Raw genomic sequence first — 13,080 nt, forward strand, 5'->3', positions numbered from 1 at the left:
TTATTTCCTCCACCCCATTCAACTCTACCACCTTGCTCCCCAAGTGTTCTAGCCAAAGTCACCAGTGAAATCACTGCCCTCCAGGTATGTCTTAAGCCACACTTCACCAGCAACAAGCAATATTGGCACTTTCTTTGTAAAGCCTCTTTTCTTGGGTTCCATGACATTTCTCTCCTGCTGCTTCTCCCACCTGACCTCTCTTGCTTTGCTCTCTGCAACAACTCTCTCTTCTTTTTTTCATCTCCAAAAGTTTAAGTCTCTAAGCCTTCAGTCCCTAGCTCTCTTCTGATTCCACATCACCAGGTTTTAACTATATGGAGGTCACAGACCCACTATGAGATTCTAATGAATGTGAAACTCTATCCTTAGGAAAAGGCCTACACACTACACATATACACAACTACTATGCACAGTTCTAGGGGTTTACCAGACCTTCTGCAACCCCAACCTCATCCACAGGCCCCCAGGAACCTGACCCCTACAAGCAGCCTCCATCCCCAGTAGGGGGCATGCAGGAGGCAGCCTGCCAATCAATGACTCTCACCATTGATGTTTTTCTCTCTCTCTCTCTGAAATCAATAAAAACTTTTTTTTTTTTTTTAAAAAAACACCTTCCTACAGCTCTTATCAAAGGGAACAGCCCTAAAGGGAATCTCTTTCTGAGTATCTCCTCTTTCTCTCGGCACTGGCACAAGCAGCGTGAACACATCTGTGGTTTCCTGAACATTCCAAACACTCCTCCTTCTGAACTTCTGTTCTGATGCCCTCTGACCACTGTGCCTTCTCCATCTTTCCAAAGCCCTACCTGCAGAATAGGGACTGTCTCCTGTGTCACCAACCTTCCATGTCTGAGGACATGGACAGTGACTAATCTGCCTGCTAACCCACAGCCACTAGCACACACACTGAGACTGGCAGAATTAAAAAATGCATAGTTAATGAGAACATAAAGAGAGAAAGGTCACACGGAACAGAGATCTGAACTGTGTTTCCTAAAAGGAACAGCCAACACTCAACTAACATATATTTTTTTTAATGCTTTTTAACTGCCAATAATAAAAAAAATGTTTAATGTATTGTTCAGTCATAGCCAATGTTTTCAAATGATGCTGTTTTGCTGTGCCCACCAAACATCAGAAAATGAGGAAGCATTTTCCAAAGGGAGACTTTTGGTTCTGAATTTCTATAAACCTTGCTGCCTTTTTTGCCCCTGTGTTTTCTCAAAGGTGCTTTCATATCCCTACATTCCTTGGTCTGTATCTGATTCTTGTGAACTCAGCAAAGATTCTTGAGCAGTGCTAGGATTTAAAAGGGGCCTTAAATAGCTGAATATAACATAGCCTCCTACTTGAAGGGGCTTAGGCTTCAGAAAGTATGGATAAAACAAGCACATTATATCTATGGCAGAAATATAAATTATGGAAGACATGAGCATGGCCCAGTGTGGTGTTGGGAATTTGGAACTAAAATGACAGCACACCTATCTGGGAAGATTGCAGAGAACTTTGTGGAGGAAAAAAAAACATTTGAGATGGGCTTTGAATGACAGTGTGTCGTGGCTTGTTAATAAATGCTTAGTGAATGTCTAAAAAAAAAAATGTTACCAAAACCCCAAGTTCCCTACTCTACAGAAATTAGTTGGTTCTCCCTATACCATCAAACACCTCCATCTGAGAGATTATCACTAAGTTAAAAAAATAACAAAAAAAATATATTTTTAAGATCACTTTAATATAATTTATGACCTCTACTGAAAAAGAGGTGACTTCAATACATGTCTATATGTTTTTAAAAGTATTAATAACTGAATATACTAAGAGAGAGTTTAAGCAAAATACCAAGTATGTTCTAAAACTTTTAGCAACATTTTTCTTTGAATATAAAAATATGTACTCCAAACCTTGTATTAGTAATCGCCTCTGTCCATAAATGGTCAATACAAAGTTCAGGGACAATTCGCTCAGTTTCTGGTGCAAGAAGAGAGCTATTTGAATTACCATCTAGAGAACGAGAAATACTGTGTCTCCATGGAGATTGATTGTCTTGAAAGGTTGAAGCTTTGCACCCTGTTGAAAGAGTGGACTCCTAAGGCAGGGGAATGATCACAACTACAAAACAAACAGAGAGAGAGCATCACAGCCAATATAAAAATATTTCTGCAACCAATATTCATCAAACTGCTGCCACTTAGTACAAATGAGATAACCAATTTTATGACAAACGCAGGCAGCCTCCAAATATGACTCCTTGAAAAAGATAACACTACAGACCTGGAAGTCTTACTAATACAACTGGAGTAACAGGTATCTTCCCCATAAGCTACCCAAGGGCAAGCTACAGAAATTTCAAATCCCTCAAATCTAAGAGAAAGTTTCAAAAAGGTTATCTTCTTCTTGGGCTATCTTGGTAAAACTAGGAAACACCCCACACTGGATTCCCACATTGGAGCCACCATGTTGTAGATAGAAGGAGAGCGAGAGTGCAGACGGGGAGAGGAGGTGGAGCGACTCTGACTGGATGTTGGAGTCATTCTGGAAAGGGGAGGTCATGGGGAATCTCCTTTGAAGAGGCTGCTGAGGTTCCCTGTAAGGGAGCTAGTCAGGGCCACATTCTGAGGAGTTCACCCAGGTTCAGAGAATTTTAAAACAGCATTCTCCTCAAGACAAAATGATAAGGGAGAAAAGATAATAATTAGATAAAAAGGGCAATTTCCTTGTGAAAGTTACAGGTAGATTCGAGTTGTTACAGACGCAATCTTTCTTTTTCCCTATTTCACAAAAATATGCCAAGGGTTTCAGTATTAACTACCATTTATCCTTACCTCTGCTTTGACTCTCCGGAGAACCCACACAGAATGCAGACTCTGAACAGTGTCATAGGTCATTACAATGGAGGGGTCAGTGCTGAGATAAACTATTTTCATCGCATGGTCTACAACATATCGCACCCGTGATGAACCAAAAAGACCTTAGAGATAAAATAGAAATGATCAGATTTTGAACAATGGACTTTACAAAACTTTCTTTATAAAAAGACTTCTTGCAATTCCTAAAGATCAAGAGAAACCAGGCCAATGAAGGCACAATATCCACTACTATATTAATTCATTAACCCTGTATTGTTAATATATGTACTTTGGACATCAACTTCTTCAGAATACACTAAAGATGAGAGTGCTACCAGTTTCAATTTCACATACACGCTATTAAAAGGTGAAGATGTGTGCTCATCCACCATCAAATTTATGAGCCATGGGTAAACGATCCACAATTCCAATAACCAACTTATTTACCCATTTCAATAAACTATTCTTCAAATTTTGACTTCCTTTACTGGTTCTCTTCTTCTGTATGAAGTCTGTCCTCTATAATCACCATTCGAACAGTGCTGAATAGTATACCTGTTCCTTCTTTTGTGACTATACACACAAAATAAGGCTTTCCTAGTGAGCTCAGTTTATCCCTCTATAGTACCATGAATTGACTTCTCTCTCCCTATCTGACAACCTCCTAAATGTTCCCCTTCTAGTTAAATTAGAAAATAAAAATATACAATTATTTTATAAAACTAAGTATTTCATTAAAAAGCTTAAAATCACTCATAATCCCACCATCTCAAAATAGCCACTTCTTAGGTCTTTACACAATCAAAATCGATTTGTATTGTTTTATATCCTACTTAACATTATGAATAAGCAATTCCTAAGGTTATTAAATGTTATTCAAAAACATGATCAATAATGGCTACATACAATTCAGTCACAGGTGCTAACATGTTTATTTAGTTTGTCTATAACAGTTAGCAATATAATATAGAATTATCAAACTATTTTCTGTAAAAGACCAAAGAGTGATAACTAGTTTAGGCTTTGTGGACCACATACTGACTCTGCTGCAGAATCTTTTCTGTTGTTTTCTACACCCTTTAAAAAGGCAAAAAACAATCTCAGCTCTTAAGCCTTACAGGCCACGGTTTGCAAGCCCTGACATAGAAGACAAACACCTCTGTGATATTCCAGAATATGTGCTTGGGATAAAGTCCTAAAAGTAAGAGTAAAAACATGAATTTTTTTTAGCTTTCTATCCTTGTTAGCCATGATTATCTATCATATTTGGCCACAATGAAAATTTTAAAATACACATCCAAAAATACCTGCAGCAAATATTGAAAGTTCTGAGCCCTAGGAAATCAGGGTATTATGAGCAGGGAAAATGAAATATTAACATTTACACACTATAGGCCTAAGAATCTATTTCTTCAAAAAAAGTAACAAAGAATTTTAATTTGTCTAAGTATCATTCATTCACTTATGAATCACTGAGGAACAGAGTCTAGCAATTAGAAACCTACCCTCTCAAAAAGAAAACCTCTATACTTTCTACATACTGTTTTTCACAGTCTCTTCTACTTCATTCCTAGAAATCCCTCTTATGCAAGAGATTCTACACATACACACACCCAGGGAATCAATGCAGCCCAGGGAACAGCAGAACCAATGGGGTAATGGGCATAAGGCCGTCTGTTTTTGTAACTTCTCTTAGGAGCACTGTGTCTTTGGAAGCTAAGAGACCAATTTTGTCTCCTATACCTATTTACACAGGAGTGCATTTAAAAAGAAAAAAAAAATTCAAGTCAATAAAGAGGCTGCATGTTTTTAAGGAGTGGTTGAAAAAGGGAAAGGGGCAGGCCTTCTACCTAAACACAGAAAGAAATTAAAATCTGTAAGCAATTTTCTAAAAATATAGCATGACACTGTTAATGAGGCACTGTATGTCCCGCCCCTTCAGTGACCTCATAACTGATTCCAGAGGCAGGAAAACATACCATCAATGAGCACCTACCATTTCTTGTGCTTATAATGCCTACTAAGCCCCGTATCAAAGGTTATACACATTAGCTCATTGAATCCTTCATAAATTCTAAGAGTTGAGTGATAGTATTTCTTCTTTTTTTTTAATCCTCACCCAAGGACCTTTGTCCATTTACTTTTTAGAGTGTGGAAGCAAGGAAGGGGGTAGGGGGAGAGACATCAATATGAGAGACACTGTACCAAACAGGCCAAGACAATGATAGTATTTCTGTAACAGATAATGAAACTAAAGCCAACAAAGCTCTAATGTTTTACTCAAAGCAGCACAAGATGGCAGAACAAGAACTGAGTATTGTTACCTTTAAGCCTTATGCTTGTTCAATTTTGCAACTTGTTGGGAAAAGCTGTAGATGGCTCAGTATCAAGTGAGGAGTAGAACTCAAGAGTGTGCATCACTGAGATGAGGGAAAATGGCATAGGTCTACTTTGGTACCATGGAAATTATCATCATCTCACACTCATAGGGAAGCATTTTCACCTCAAAACCAACACAAAAAAGCCCAAGTAATAATACTGGGAAATGAGTAAACTGGATACCTGGGTGGACCTGAGGTACCTCATGTGCAGAACTGATTCATTCGAACAACAATCCATATCTGGTGGGTCAAACATTTGCAACGTGCCAGGTAAAAGGGTGGGAAAAACAGAAGTAAAGAAAGTTACTCTTTGTAACATGTTTTCAGGAAACAATATAGAACATTAAATGTTCTTCCAATTTAATAAGAGCTTCACAAAATAACATGACCATTAACTATAGCATTTTTAAAAAGTAATTCTAATGAGCAAATGTAAGACAAACTCAAATCTAAGGAAAAATTCAATCTAAATTTCCTGCCAGAGTCAGCATGTATCAGAAACAAAGTGACAATGTGATAAAACTTCAACATTAGCCCTAGGTATGAAAAAGGTGATGAGAAAGAGGAAAAAGACGAATACTGTCATGTGCTTACTATAACCAAACTTATTTCCTATGAATCACTTCAGATGAAAAGAAACCTCAGAAAAGACTTCATAATTCACACCACTAAATTACTTTTTCTGCAAATGGAAAAATGGTAAGCACTAAATCTGCTAAATTTCGTTAGAGAAAAATTACATTCTTGATAAGACATAATACTAGCAAAACTTCTGAAATCAATTAATTCAAGAATATTCTCCAAGCAAACACAAAAACATGGAAACACTCAAGTTTACCTGAAAACGTAAAGAAGCTATGTAATCCTTTCCTTCTATGCTATGCATGTTGATACATGAGTTTATGCATGTTGATACATGAGCTTTGCAATACACATATACATTTTTCTACTTCAGCACTACCTGCAAGAAAGGATATAACAAGGTGTATGCTTTTTCCCCCCTCACAAAATCCCAGCAATCACAAAATACACTTCCCAATAACACAAATTCTTTAATAAGCAATAAAAAATGCTTTGGAAAAACCACTATTATTAGTGGCTACTTATTTTGAACAAACAAACAAAAAAAATGAGATACACATTGGGAATCAAAAACTACAATAAAATTTCAAAAATAAACTTACTGTAGGCTTTTTCAGACTTATCCTGTGATATAATGAAGTAACACCACAATGCCTAAAATTAAAACAAAATTCTTACCTAAGAAATTTGTATATAAATAATAACCTATTAATGAATGATATCTAAATAATAATGACAACTACATAAAATCTGTCTCCTCATCAGCTCAACACATGCACATGGGAACAAAAAAGAGCAAGATTAAATAAAGTTAGACTAATTAATAATAATATAAGGAAAGATAAACTATGTGTGCAATAAATTTTATGAAAAGGGAAGGCTTCTGTGTAGTAGATAAAAATCTACAAATGTGACCTCAAACAGTGGATCAACCTGTATTAGAATGTATGTCTTATATAAAACTAAAGATTATCAGAAGAGCTATTTTATAATCTCCAGACTTACTTAATGGTCTTATCATTCTTAGACATTCCTAGGCTCACTTTAGAAAAATATTTAGAGAAACTAACCTTTCCCTTTCACCTTACAAAATATAAACTGGGGGATGCCATTCACTTTCACTGGCATGCCTGACAAGCAATTACTAGTTATTTCATGGCATTTTATGGTGGGTTTTCAATTGTGGTTAAAGATACATAACATAAAATTTACCATTTTAACCATTTAGGTGTACAAATTCAGTAGCATTAAGTACATTCATGAAGTTGTGCAACCTGTTTGCTATCCATTTCCAGAACTTTTGACTGGCTGAAAATACTAATAAAATAATAAAAGCCTTTTAAACATTGATTCCTCTCTAGAAGAGTTCTGATCAATGATTTAATGGACCACTTTGTCTCATTCCCTGGAGACTCCTCCACCAGGAAGCAGTAACCTTCTCTAGAAGGACAAGCACAGTAAAAGGCAATGCAAATGAGCATCTCACTTTGTTTCTACCAAGTAACAGCAGTCTGACACTGGGTAGTTTACCTAACCCTTCTCAGGGTTACATCTGGTTCCCAGCCATATATAACCAACACCCTTACCTCCTGAGGACCAGATGGCTTATACCATGGAAAGGGATTTGCCCAAAGTAGTTTAGCTGGTTCCATAATCGCCTATGCTATGGTTTACAGACAGAATTAACCTAGTTATTGCTAGAAGTAGGACACTTTGGCCCTGTAGCTTCTTTGAGCATCCATCCTTCAGCATCCTCCAGCTTAGATCAAGGACCCTGAGCTGAAAACCACAGGGAGCAAGTGGTCACCTCCCTGTGAGGAAGGGGTCTGTAACTGGGCCAACTTAAAGTCCACGGGTGCTGGTTGATCCCGAGTTTACAAGAATGAACCCAAAACCTAAAGACCTTCTATGGGCTCTTACTGAAGGCTGTTGCTGTCAATCAGTTTCTAAGACATCCCGACATATTCATTCTTTGGATGAGATACTTGAGGTTCCTGTCCTTCCCCAACAAATCCCCTACTGTCTGGATTGCCCCCTTTCCAATAGTTGCGTAACAAATGACCACAACGAGTGGCTTAAAACATTTACTACCTCACAGTCACCCCGGGTGATACGTCCAGCTTGGTTTTACCTGGTTCTCTGCAGGGGTCTAATACAGCTGAAATACAGGGGTGTCCGGCGGGCTCGTACTGGAGGGTCTATGTCAGAAGCCACCTCCAAGATCCTGAGCTGTGGGCGGGGTTCAGCTCCCGGTCAGAACTGAGGTCGGCACTGCTGGACCTGACGACTGCCCACCTTTCTCGCCATCATGGCCCCTGCATCTAAAAGACAGCTTCAGGGCCCCCTGGCGTGTCACAGATCCTCATGGCATGGAACCCGCTCCCGGGGTGGCACCTCCCAGTGGGTCAGAGCTCTGACCTCCTCTGGAGCCCGCCAGGGAAACCCCGCTTCTGAAGGCCGCCCGGTGGTGGCTCAGGGCCACCCAGGGAACCCCTGTACCTCAAGCTGAACGCATTTGGGACTTTAAGCTTTCAAAACCTTCCGCAGCAGGTTTCTGTGCAGCGCCGCCTCCAGGACGCCCCACCTCAGCTCACGGGTGGGGCAGGCCGCTCCTTCCCGGGGCCGTGATTTCGGCCATGCCCTGTCCTGGCCTTTCCTCCTGGAGCTGCCCAGATGTAACTGTTCTCTCCCTGGGAAGTGCCTGCGTCTCCGGAAGACCCCTGTTCCCTCAGGCCCCACCCTCGGGCTCCCCTGACCCGCGTTCCCCACATTCTCTGAAAGGAGCCACTGAACCAGCAGGTAAGTACACGCGGGACACTTTAGGGACTGTACCTGGGTGGGGTCCTGTGGGTCCGGCTTCAGGACAGAAGCGCCGCTGGGGCCAGGCCGCCAGGGCAAGGCCAGGGCGAAAACGGAACCGCAGGGAGTGGGTCAGAGGTCGCGGGAAGTGGGCCTCCGGAAGTGAGCCTGGCCCCTGGCTCCAGTCAGGAGAGGGCGGGCGAAGGGTACCCCCGAACAGCCAGCCCCCCCAACCCCCGCAAGCCTCCCTCTAGGGTTAGCACTGGGCCTCCTCACAGAAAGCCTCAGGCCCTTTCACACTGCGCCTCCGCTCTGGCCCCTGAGGCGCAGGGAGAAGTGTCTCCGTCTCTGTTCCCCGCCAGCCGGGAAGATCCTGCTCCCTCAGGCTCAGCCCCCGGGCTCCCCTGACCCCGTTCCCCACACACTCAGAAGGGACCCACTGAAGCAGAAGGTACGTACATGCGGGACACCTCGCGGTGTGTACCTGGGTGGAGTCCTGTGGGTCTGGTTTCAAGGCGGAAGCTGCGCCGGCGCCGGAAAAGGGTCAACATGGCGCCACCGGAAGTGGGCCAGGGGTCGCGGGAAGTGGGCCTCCGGAAGGGAGCCTGTGGCGCCCGGGCTGCAGTCAGGCGAGGGAGGGCGTGGAGGCGCTTCCAAACCGCAGCCTCCGCTCTGGGCCAGGAGGGCGGCCAAGCGCTGCTCCTCGATCGTGAGGCCCTTGTAACAGTTGGTTTTTTACAGAAGGGGCCCTTTAAACACCCGGCCCTTTCAGCAGGTAGGCCATTTAAGCACGTGGGCCCCTTAAATGCGGGGCTCTGGAAGCACAGCCTCCCAGCTCCCTGCAGCCCAGCTCGGACTTTTCTCATTTCCTGTGGGCACAGCCGCAGGCTTTCCGAGCCAGGTGTTTGGTGAGTGCCTGTCTCAGGTGAAGGTCTCACAGGTCTGCTGTTCTACCCTTTGCTCTCCAGGCAGCGGCTCAGCAGCTTGGGACTTGGGTGGGTTCTGGGGAGATCTTGCCCCTGCCCCGCAGGCTCCCACGCGGTGTCCTCCCCTCACTCAGGGGCAGGATCCTGGGTGCTGCTGCTGGCCTTTCTCAGGGGACCTTGTTCCCGTTTTAGCAGTGGGTGCGGGGCGGCCTGGGAGCAGGTGAGCTCAGCCGGAGGGGAGCCCCTTGTTATTTGCAATGTGACTTCGGAGGACAACACCCGTGATGGAAACGGGGTTGACACCTTCTTACTGCACCTAACACTCGTTCTGCAGCAGGTCCACCTAGCGAGGCTTTTGAATGCACGTCAGATACGTTGGTTCGGGGCTAAGTTCGCACTAATCGACTCCTTGGCTTTTGCACACAAGTTGAGAAATCCTAGTTGCAGACCTTGCTCTGTGGACCTTTGTATTTCCAGGCACTTCCCCCGTGTCTTCTCCCCACTTTGAGTTCCACAGTTACAGTTGCACAGACCTGAGTGGCATCCTCCCCAAACTCAAGGACGCCCCGGAGCTCAGAGGGGGATCCTATTTGAAAGTACAGTGTTTGCAGATGGCATTAGTTAACACTAATTAGTACTGCATTAGGCACAGTCCTCTGTCACTGCCGTCCTTAAGAGAAGGCCTCCTGGGGACACTTAGACTTGGGGAAGTTTAGGTGCCGGACTTGGCTTTGCTGACAGGGCTGAGAGGCGGAGCCCAGGCTTCTCCGTGTGTTTGTGTGGAGGAGGTCGGTTATTGTCTAAAAGGTTTCTCCCTTGTTAGGCTATCCCCTTCCTGATCCTTTGCTCAGGGAGAGCAGTATTTCTTGGGCCTAGTTTTTTGGCTGTTCCTATGATGAGATTGTGCCTGAACTTACCTGAAACCCAGAGCCCAGTCTGAAACCCGAATGGTGTTAAAGAGCAGTGTTTAGTTCTCATATCTTTTACTGTGTCCTTGTTGTTAGTTTCACACAAGGAACTTGGGCCTGCCCAGGATTTCATGCATATATTTAGAAACTCCTTTTGTCCATTTCCTTCCCTCCATTTCCCCCTTATGCCCTTCAGCACGCAGGTTGATGCTCTTAACTACTGAGCTAAATTGCCAAGGCATGGTACAGAGGTTTTTGTTGTAGTAATTAGTGGGAAGAATAGCATGGAATGTTCTTACTCCATATTTTCATTAGTGGAGTTCTCTGATAGCTTGTTAAAAACATTATATGTATACACTGTGGGACAAAAGTAGACTTACAGTTGTTCATACAGAAAATGATACAATAATAAATAAAAATACAAAAATAAACTTTATGTAATCACAAGTGTAAATGTACTTTTACAGCATCCTGTATGCATGAGTTTTCATCATCATTTTGTTTTTTAATTCTATGGATTTTCTTTGGGCACTTTTGGAATTTTATTAGCTTTGGGGAAGCATATTGACATAGATATGTATATTGATAAAATTTCTCTTTAGTTTTGAGTATTTTCCCCTAATTCAAAAACATATGTGAGCATAGCTGGTTTAAGTCAGTGGTTAGACCCTTGGCCCCAAAACTCAAGGGTTCCGGGTTCGATTCCAGCCAAGGGCACATCCTTCAGTTGCAGGCTTCACTCAGTGCGAGGTGTGTGAGGGAAGCAACCAATTGGTGTGCATCTCTCACATCAATGGTTCACTCTCTCTTTCTGTCTCCTTCCCTCTCTTCCACTCTTTCTAAAAAGAAAGGAAAAGAAATCCTTAGTTGAGCATTTAAAAATACAAAATAGATATATTTATCCCTGTGTTTACTGCAACATTATTTACAATAACAAATATATAGAAGCAACCTAAGTGTCCATTGATAGACAATTGGATAAATAAGATGTGGTACATACACAATAGAATATTATCCATCCACGAAAAAGAATGACATTTTGCTATTTGGAACAAAATAGGTGGTCTTTGAGGGCATGATGCTGAGTGAAATAAGTCAGATAGAGAAAGGCAAATACCGTACGATCTTGCTCATATGGGGAGCCTCAAAAATAAACAACCTCATAGATACAGAGAAGAGATTAGTGGCTGCCAGGGGTGAGGGGTGGTAAAAATGGGGAAGAGGGGGGAAAAGGGAAAAAAGTACAGGGCATTACTGAGCAAGAGCAGAAAAACTTACTATTGGCTAGTGATTTGTGACAAAACCCAAAAACTCTGTCAAAGAAGAAAGACAAACTCAAATGGGGTGTCAGTTACTTATATTCTGAAACTAAGCAGTGGCACCAGAGCCAGACCTCAAGTTCTAAAGGTACCTGCCAGGAAATACATAAGTTATCCCCAGCAGTTTCCCTCCGTCCTAGAGGCAGAGGGCACGTAACCGCCTGAATGAGGGTTCTAAGGAAGGGCCCTGGCAGGGTGATGATTTTTTAAAGGGAACACAGGAAACTTGGATTAACTTCACATCATATAAACTATTGAACCAGTGGGTGTGGGTCTCTGATAGTAATTATCTCTCTCCATAGTCCAATAGCTTGAAAGCTGTAGCATACACACTGGGCCTCATGGAAACCCAGAGAGCCGCCTGTTCCTGCACTGATGGCAGTGTGCCATCCTTTCATTTCTCTAAGGCAGATTCATCCATCTGTGTAGTGTGGGAAGGGCAGGAGAGGAGCAGGGCCCCCAGGTGGGCCCCAGTGGCCACTGACAGTTGACAGTTGGACAAAGTTCTGAGCAGGAAAAACCATGGAACAATTGAACTTGTTCATTTATCTGCTTATCTATCAGGGAGACAAGGCTTCCTGAGCTGTGCTGTGGACGTGACATGGCTCTTTCCATCACACGTATCACTCAGGGGACTCAGCACCAGCTGCCACATCCTCAGCCCGGTGAAGGGAATTTCAGGAGCAATTTAACTGGATGGGGTTGCACGTCACTAGGAGCTCTGTGAGTACAAAGGAACCCCTGTGCTTCACTTTATTTTCTGTGAGAAGTGTTTAGTCTAAAGTGAACACTAACTTTGTTCCTGTAAAAGGACCTGGTATGTGCTTATAAAGGTGACTGTTTCTGAGGCTGTTCTATCTAAGTTTTCATTTCCCAGTCAGCAGGTGAAAAGGAGAATGAAGCTGTGGGTGTTCCTTAAACAATTTGATGCCAGAGGGATTCCTGATCCTGTAAAGTAAGTTGGCTATATGTTCCTTCCAAGTGGGTAACTTGGTAGAAATTCAGTCTTTAGGATCTAGATACCTCATCTTTGCCAAACATGCTCTGATAGCATTTCAGTAATTTGTGGGGAGAGGGCTTTCAATGCTGATTTTATGGCCCCTTAGGCAGTGTGTGAAAACAGCATGTACAGTCTCATGCTAGGGCAGAGAAGTGCCACATGAAAAAGGGATGTAGAGAGATGTTTGCACCACTGTCTGCTGAGAATATTCTCAGCGGGATTAGCAATTTTCATGGCACTGAAACAGCCCAGTTCCCTCCAAAGAGAGGGAAAGCTAAGTTGGAGTCCCGAGGGCCTCTGTGACTCTGCCTTTCTTCTGT

The sequence above is a fragment of the Miniopterus schreibersii genome (assembly GCF_964146895.1).
Source record: "Miniopterus schreibersii genome assembly, contig: HAP1_SCAFFOLD_158, whole genome shotgun sequence".
NCBI lineage: Eukaryota > Metazoa > Chordata > Mammalia > Chiroptera > Miniopteridae > Miniopterus > Miniopterus schreibersii.